This window comes from Hordeum vulgare, chromosome 4H (genome assembly GCF_904849725.1).
Source record: "Hordeum vulgare subsp. vulgare chromosome 4H, MorexV3_pseudomolecules_assembly, whole genome shotgun sequence".
Lineage (NCBI taxonomy): Eukaryota > Viridiplantae > Streptophyta > Magnoliopsida > Poales > Poaceae > Hordeum > Hordeum vulgare.
The window spans coordinates 299690599-299700598 of record NC_058521.1 but is presented as its reverse complement, the minus strand read 5'-3'; positions in this window follow the sequence as shown (position 1 = coordinate 299700598).

Here is a 10000-nt window from a genome sequence, read left to right as displayed (position 1 = left end):
GTTTCAAATCCCGTTTGGGAATACTTTCAAAAGGTTTTGTGAAAAATACTTTATTTTATCTTAGTTAAACTTATATCTTAGTACCTTGTTATTATTTTCTGTTAGACAAAACTATTTAGTGTTTGACATAGTAGAAGACTCCCTAGTCTTATTTGAAGTTCCTTTCGGTTTTCTATTTCGCTCTCTCTTTTGTTTTGATTGCTAGAATGATTGCTAGTATGAGTGCTTATGTGAATGATATGTTTGTTATATAGATTTCCTCGGAGAGTGACGAGTAGTCTATCAAGTTATTTCTCGAGAAATTCTTCTTCGTCAACATCACCAGGCAAGTCACTTTGATCATACTATCACCTATGTTTTATGCATCGTAGTTCTACCATCCTATTCCCAAATTTGCATGCTGCTTAGGAACTTGGAAATTTTAGTATAGATTGTAGTATCATGGGGTAGGCACACAACAACCCCGATACTTGGCCCCGGGACGACAAAGTTCATATTTCTATTCTTGAGTAGACGGGATTTCGGTTGAGTGCATAACACAAGTGATGCCAGGTTGACTAAATAATCAAGACCGGTTAAGACAAGATTTTCAAGACCTTGGACGCAATGCAACTCTGGGTGAAGAAAGGTTGATCGGCTCCCTGGAGAACCCAGTGGATATCCCGGGATGCTTGGGACGGTCATGACATCCTGCGGAAAGCTTCACCCAGGCTCAAAGAGACAGACGGATATTTTCAAGACCCAAGGCTTACCTGCACAGCCACAAGTCATTATGGGCTCTCGCTTGGTTGGACAACGTGGCGACTCTGGACAGGCGGCGCTAGCTGATGTAGAAGAACGGTAGGAATGGATGGGCACCGACAGGGATTCAGAGGGACCCGTTGAAAGACCATGTTTCGATCATCCGGTCTTCAAACACCCTGAAGTGCGAGGACATACTCGGAGGCGATCAAATCCTGTGGGGAACGTGCGCAAAACTCTGTAGAGTACTCAAACCTAATCGATTAGCCGTGTCCACGGTCATGGACAACTTGAGCCAAAGGAACTGAAGTTATCTGGATTTCTCAACACCATTAAATATATTTGATGAGGGTAATTATTAACAACTCGGGTACGAGAACTGGTTGGCGGAACCATCTCGTTAACAACCAACAATGTAGTAGCATTTTGCTTTTAGCCCCTCTTGTTGTAGGAGAAAATTTTGCTTTACGCTAAAACTAACAACCCCACCTGCCATATATGCATATAGTATAGATGACATTTTACCGCTCTCTTATGTGACTTGCCAGCATATTCAATATGATGACCTACACGGCTGCAACGTCTTATGTTGCAGATATTTTTCTTCGTCGAGTAAGAGTACGATTCAGGGTTACGGTCTACACTCAACTTGCCGTTGGTGTTTATTGGGACTCTACTCCCTTGACCGCTTCCGCTGAGATATTTAAGGTATATATCAGTTTTACGCTATTTTACATGTGATTGCACTTTGATATATACATTGATGTACTGTGTGTGCCAGCATACTCATCCAGGGATGGCACAGAAACACAGAGGCTTGACTCGTCTTGAGTCGGGTCGCTACAGAGATGGTAGCAGAGCACATGTTGACTGTAGGACGTGACCCTAGAAACTGGAAATTTCATTGGAAAGGATCTCTCAAAATTTCTATTTTCAACAACACCTTTTACTTCTCATCTCTTTTGATTTCATCGACTGTTCCCTCTCACCTCCAATAGTTAGACAATCCCCTTACCCCTTCGACTTCATGAAGAATCAACGGAGTTCTACTTCAAAGTAAAGAGGATTTCACCATGCATTTGAAGAATTGAAGCTACACCCATTGAAGACTCTCAAGACCCGAAGAATTCAAAGACCCTGAAGCGTTAGAATATTTATATGACCATTAGAAGCCCAAACCCCTGTTATATACCCACGTTAGTTACGATGATTTGTGAGCCGTCATTGGTATGTGTTTTCCGACGGCAACAAATAAAACCTCTCTCAAAAAAATATTGTTGTATTGTGTGTATCTCCCTCCCTCTCTTACCCGTCTCATCCCCAAAACCTCAACCCTACCAGATGGAGTATGAAGCTGGACTTGTAGTCTCTGGACCAATGACCCAGCTGGAGGCTGAAATATGCATTCAGAACATGGAGAACCACTTCGGGAGCAACTTGGTCTCAAGGAAGCATGAAGTGGAACACGCTCTTCAGTACTTTACACAAAGTGCTGCAATCTGGTGGAAAATGCACCATGCCATACAAGGATTTAGTGGAGCAGAAACTTGGGACGAATTCAAGAAGACTCTGTTAAGATCCCGTCTCATTGGGAAGTGCTATGATAATCCGAAGGAGAATACTTGGGCATGCAAGATCTGTGGAGAAATAGGACACACCTAGGAAGAACACAAGGATGGATGCACTCATTGTGAAGAAAATCACCCAGCTGAGGAGTGCCCAAGTAGTCAGGTGACTTGTTTCCTTTGTGAAGGAACCACCCACTACCCAGCTCAGTGTCACATTTACCCCAAGGTGCAACAAGTTGTCAAGCAGCAGAAAGATGCAGTGAAAGAAACCCTCAAGAAGAAGATTCTATAAGAACCGGTGATGAACGAACATATTGAAGACCCTGATGGACAAGGTCTGACCAGACTTTTCTCCAATGCATGTTGCTCATGTGGAGAAGAAGGACATTATTCACAGGACTGCACGAAGAGAAGGCAAGAGTATCTGGGAAAATTCCCGACGGAAGAAGTGGAGTTTGATACACTTGAAATAGAAGAACTGGCGAAAATAAAGGAGTCCGGAAAGAAGAAAAAGTACCCTCGGAAGAGCCAGATCTCTGTAGACATAGACCTGAGACATGTCAGATGTTACAAGTGTATGAAATTTGGCCACCACAAATACATGTGCTCAGGAAGGAAGCCGGGAACCCAAGGAGCAAAGGCAAACACTAAGACGCCTCGAGACTTGTCAGAAATCATTTGCTTTTGTTGCAAGGAAGCAGGACATTTTGCCAGCGATTGCCCACAAAGGAAGAAAGCTAGAATGGAGTAGTTAAGTTTTGACCATGGCAATAAGTGTAATCCGAAGCACTCTTGTTTTTCATAAGATCATGGAGTGAAATTTTTGTAACAGGAGTTCCTGAGATTGTAATAACGTCATGAATAAATGGAATTTATTGCCTCATGATTGCCTATGTTGAAACTGTATGCGTTGTTTCTCTTCGAACCAAGATCTCTGAACAATTTTGAGGATATGAGAAAATATGGTCTATGCAGGCATGAGTATAATTCATTTAAGTGTGGTAGTATTCGGTAAACCCACAGGATCCACTGAGTAGGAGTGTACCATGATTACCAAGGAGACATATACATTCCTCTGAGTACCTATTTACTGACACCTGCAGATGACAACTCTCTACGAGTCATTCCTCACGGGCCCAGAAACGATCATGACCCTGACCAGTGAGCATGATTACCCGAAAATCCGGAAGGACATGATGAAGCACATTCACCTTGAAGGAGATGCAGTCTACAAAGGCTACCCATTCATGGAAAATGGAGTGGAACTTTGGTACGTGGAAGTACACCTCCACCATGTGAAAGGAGTTTGTCCAAAGACTATGGAGCAATACTTTTTCATTTCACGTGTACCACGAGCAACCTTCTTTGATGTTGTTCGTGAAGCTGCCATGGAAGCCATACGTCAGATCGGAGAAATCCTTGAAGCAAGACTCCGTCATACCCAGGAATACCTGAGTGAAGTGCATGCTGAGATGATGGAGATGAAGCTAATGGTCACCATGATGAAGCAAAAGATGGATGATTTCAAGGAGCACCTCAGAAAGTTCGAGTGGAACTAAAGTACCTCCAAGAGAGACAGATGAATAAAGTTGGCAGAAATGTTTGACCATACCAAACAATGTGGATGGCAGCATTTGTAATAAATTACTTTTGAGATAGAATTTTGAAGAGAGCAAGGATGTAATAAAGGATTGATTATGAAATGAATATGATTTATGGAAGAAGCTATGATGGATTAGCAAAACGTTTTCTTAGGAACATACGAAAGCCAGAGAGTTGTGAAGATACGATATATGTTTTGTTCAGCTTGCAGAACCAATGGATTATCCGAACTCCGTTCGTGGACAAGAGAAATTCTGCAACGCTTGTGAGGATGCCCAAGTGTTAGAATGCGATATTCGCTAAACCTTATACAGAGAAATAATTTGGGTGCGGAATGGATTGATCACCATGACGACTTACTCTTATCATTTATCTTGCTATTCGGAATGGTAAATCTGAGAGACTTACCCATATAGAGAGACGACGTTCTTTGAAGCTTTTGTTTAAGCCTTAGAATGGTATGATGAACGCCCCATGCACATGGCACCTGTTGTCACGCGTAGGAACTTTTACGGTGAGAATGAAACCAAGACCCCCCTCTCTGCAGGATAACCACAAATGGTAGACCACCATGAGAACCATCGATATGTTATTTAGAATTGACCACGAGACTGTCCGTTAAGAAGACCGAGTAATGGAAGAAGCTTATATCAACAGAGGAACCCTCGATTTTGATGGAAACGTTATGAACATAACGGGAGAGCATCACCAAAGGATTTAGTATGAAGACTGTGAGAAGTCAGTTGCCATAAACCCAAGAGGATCGTTAAACATTTTGAGGGACCAGTATCTCTCATTTTAAGTGTGGTAGCATCCCACCTTGCCGGAGATTGGAATTGTTAGAAGATCCCAAACCCTATCCTTTCTTTCTAGCCTCTTCGAATCTCGAGGACGAGATTCATTTGAAGTGTGGTAGTTTGTAACATCCCAAAATTATAAATTTTGGAATGTTAATATAATTATTATTAGATTGTTTTCTGGTTACCTCACTGATTGAAACTTGTGTGAAATTTGAAACTTTCCAAAACTTTTGAATGAGAGGGAATAAAATGACTTTCCCCATCCCCGGTGAATTCAAATTCAATCTTTTAAAAGCAAAGAGAGAAGATGACATGACTTCTTCAACTATAAATAATTTGAACGGAGATATTTGCATTTGAATTCTTTTGCATTTCCATTTGTTTTCTTCGTGCAAGAAATGTCGGGAAATACATTCTAGAGAGGAGGAACGTGACCCTCAAACCCACGGGCATTTTGAAAGTTATTTCAACCCTAAAACTTAGAGGGTGTTTTGAAAATTATTTGCAAAAGAAAATAAATCTTTTAGGCAAATTTGTGAAAATAATTTTTTCTGAAGTTTTTATTTTTGCCGTGGAAAAATGCCCATCATTTATATTTTATTTTTCTGATAATTTTAGTATATAGAAACTCTTTATTCCGAATTGATTTGAATTCCCTTTTATCGTTTTAGTGTCCTAGTTTTAAAAATAGGAAAGGAATCACTTTTAAATGGAAATAAGAGCTGGCCCAATTAAGTCCTTTCCCTATTTTGGCCCAAGAGAAGATCATCTCCTACCTCTCCTCTCCCTCACGTCACAGAACCTTCCCTGCCATGGACAGAGGAATCCCCACCTTCGGGATTTGCGAAGCACCTTCCCTCCCAGCGCCTCCCGTCGCCTCTATAAGAACACCCATGGCCTCCTCGTTCCATTCCCGTTGAAACCACCGCCTCTCCCCACCTCCTCCTCCCCCTGCACCTCGCCGGAGTCAGCACCAGAGAGCTCTTCGTGCTCCTCCACATCGCCCCTGCACCCCTCCCCTACCTCGCTGCAGCCCTCCCCCCTGCCGAGCCCTCCCCACCCCGCCGCCACCTCCCCTCCGCCGCCCCACCCCACCCCGTCGGCCTTCCCTGCTGCTCCTCCCCATCCCCATCGCCACTACCAGGGAGCCAGAACCTCCCGTCGGCACCCCCCTGGAGGCCCACCTCCACATAGCCCCCCCTCCACCGACCCCCTGCCACCACACCCCCTCGCCGGCAACCCCCACCCCACCGGAGCTCCACCCCGACCCAGCCACCATCGGCCATTGCCAACACGGGAGCTTCCCAGCCACGGTAAGGCCCCCTCTTTCTTTTTTTTTACTTGCTTTGTTTTTTTAATTTTACCCTTAGATCCATTTTCAACGGTGTAGATTAGAGTAGGATAACCTTTCAGTTTTTAAACAAAAACCGCCGGTTTTTATTCACTTAACTTCTAGCCAGAGGACTTTTTCTTATTTAGCGGCCATCCGCTGTTTAGCCTATGCCACGCACACCCATCAGCCAATCAGAAGCCGCCACATGGATTCCCTGTTTGTTTTATTTTTTTCAGATTTAGTTCAAAAACAGAATAGTGTCAATCTTGTTCTGCTCATAACTTTTGAACCACAACTCCAATAGTGTTGATTCTTTTTCCAGTAGCTCAAAAATTTCCTGTAGTTTTTAAAAACATATAATTTGACTATGTTTGAAATTTTCAAATTTGAATTAGATCAGATTTAGTGTAAACCTTGTTTTGCTTATTCCTGGAGTTTAAAAATAGCTTTTAATTTGATTCTTTTTGCTACTGATCACTAGTGATCTTATTTATCAGTGGTAAAAATTTCAAATTTGTTTGAGTATTTTAGCTCACTGTTTCTTGTGAAAAAATTTCTGTTTCACCTCTTTTAGGATTGTGACTAATTTACTTTCTTTAGTTACTTTTAAATTATTTTCTTTTATATTTCAGAAAGATTATTGTTTTGTTTATGTTAGTTAAACAGTAGTTTTGCAACAAGTTTTTATTTTATTTTTATTTGTTATCATGAAATCAATTCTAGTTCCTTAGTAACTTGCAATTGGTTTCACCACTGTTTCAAATCCCGTTTGGGAATACTTTCAAAAGGTTTTGTGAAAAATACTTTATTTTATCTTAGTTAAACTTATATCTTAGTACCTTGTTAATATTTTCTGTTAGACAAAACTATTTAGTGTTTGACATAGTAGAAGACTCCCTAGTCTTATTTGAAGTTCCTTTCGGTTTTCTATTTCGCTCTCTCTTTTGTTTTGATTGCTAGAATGATTGCTAGTATGAGTGCTTATGGAATCATATGTTTGTTATATAGATTTCCTCGGAGAGTGAAGAGAAGTCTATCAAGTTATTTCTCGAGAAATTCTTCTTCGTCAACATCACGAGGCAAGTCACTTTCATCATACTATCACCTATGTTTTATGCATCGTAGTTCTACCATCCTATGCCCAAATTTGCATGCTGCTTAGGTACTTGGAAATTTTAGTATAGATTGTAGTATCATGTGGTAGGCACACAACAAACCCCGATACTTGGCCCCGGGACGACAAAGTTCATATTGCTATGCTTGAGTAGACGGGATTTCGGTTGAGTGGATAACATGAGTGATGCAAGGTTGACGAAATAATCAAGACCAGTTAAGACATCCTGCGGAAAGCTTCACCCAGGCTCAAAGAGACGGACGGATATTTTCAAGACCCAAAGCTTACCTGCACAGCCACAAGTCACTATGGGCTCTGGCTTGGTTGGACAACGCGGCGACTCTGGACAGGCGGTGCTAGTAGATGTAGAAGAACGGTAGGAATGGATGGGCACCGACAGGGATTCAGAGGGACTCGTTGAAAGACCATGTTTTGATCATCCGGTCTTCAAACACCCTGATGTGCGAGGACATACTTGGAGGCGATCAAATCTTGTGGGGAACATGTGCAAAACTCTGGAGAGTACTCAAACCTAATCGATTAGCCGTGTCCACGGTCATGGACAACTTGAGCCAAAGGAACTGAAGTTATCTGGATTTCTCAACACCATTAAATATATTTGATGAGGGTAATTATTAACAACTCGGGTACGAGAACTGGTTGGCGGAACCATCTCGTTAACAACCAACAATGGAGTAACATTTTGCTTTTAGCCCCTCTTGTTGTAGGAGATAAATTTGCTTTACGCCAAAACTTACAACCCCACCAGCCATATATGCATATAGTATAAATGACATTTTACCCCTCTCTTATATGACTTGCCAGCATATTCAATATGCTGACCTACACGGCTGCAACGTCTTATGTTGCAGATATTTTTCTTCACCGAGTAAGAGTACGATTCAGGGTTACGGTCTACACTAAACTTGCCGTTGGTGTTTATTGGGACTCCACTCCCTTGACCGCTTCCGCTGAGATATTTAAGGTATATATCAGTTTTACGCTATTTTACATGTGATTGCACTTTGATATATACATTGATGTACTGTGTGTGCAAGCATACTGATCCACGGATGGCACAGAAACACAGAGGCTTGACTCGTCTTGAGTCGGGTCGCTACAACGAGGACGATGACGATGACGACGACAACAAGAACAACAACAACAACAACGACAACGACAACGATGAGAATGACGATGAGGAGGACGAGGAGGACGAGGACGATGTCAATGACGAGGACAACGACGATGACGACGATGACGACGATAACGACAAAACCAACGGCAACGAAGAGAACAACGATAACGATAACAACGACGACGACAAGGACAACAACGAAACCAACAACAACAACAACATCAACAATGAAGACGACCACGACGACGACGATGATAACAACAACAACACCGACAACAACAACAACAACAACAACGACAACAACAACAACAACAACAAAGGAAACAATAACAACAACAACAACAACAACAACAAGGACGGAGACGACAACAACGAGGACAACGGCGACAATGACAAGAACAATGGCAACAAGAACAAAAACAACGACAACAAAGAAAACAACAAAAACAGCGACAGCAATGACGACAACAACAACAACAGCGACAACAGCGACAAGAACAACAAAAACGATATCAATGACAATAAGAACAACCAAAACAAGAAAGACGACGACGACGATGAGGATGACATCGATGACGACAACGACGATGATGACGACGGTGATGACGAAAACGCCGACGACGACGATGACAACAACAACAACAACAACAACAACAACAACAACATCAACAACAACAACAACAAAAACAACAACAACAACAACAACAACAACGATGATGATGACGACGCAGACAACGACGAGAACAACAACAATAACGAGAACAACAACAATAATGGCAACAACAAGAACAACGAGAACAGCGACAAGAACGACAACCGCGATAGCAACGACAACAACAACAACAAGAACAACGACAACAACAACAAAAACAACAACCACGACGATGATGACGATGACGATGACGACAACAACAACAACAACAAATACAACAACAACAACAACAACAACAACAACAACAATGTCGACGACGACGACGATGACGACAATACCGAGAATGACGCGAACAACGACAACAACGATAAAAACAAGGATGATGACAACAGCGACAACAAGTATAACAACGACAACAACGACAACAAGAACAACAACAACAATGAAGACGACGACGACAACAACAACGACAAGAATAACAACAACAACCACAATGACAACTACCACAACAACAATAACACCAACAACAATCACAACATCGACAAAAATGACAACAGCGGCAGCAACGACGACGAGAACAACAAAAACAACGACAACAACAATTACGACGAGAACAACTACAACAAAAACAACAACAATGGCAACAACAGCAACAATGACGATGACGATAACGGCGTCAATGATGACGACAACGACGTCAATTACGACGACATTGAAGACAACAACGACGATGATGACAACGATGACGACGATGATGACAAGGATGACAATGAGTATGATGACGACGACGATGATAACAACAACAACAAGAACAACAATAACAACAACAACAACAACAACAACAGCAACAACGACGACAACAACAACAACAACAACAACAACAACAACAACAACAACAACAACAACAACAACAACAACAACGACGACGACGACGACGACGACAACAACAATAACAATGATGAGAACTACGACAACAATGACAACAACAACAACGACAACAACAACCACCACCACAACAACAACAACGACAACATCGACACCAATGACAACAT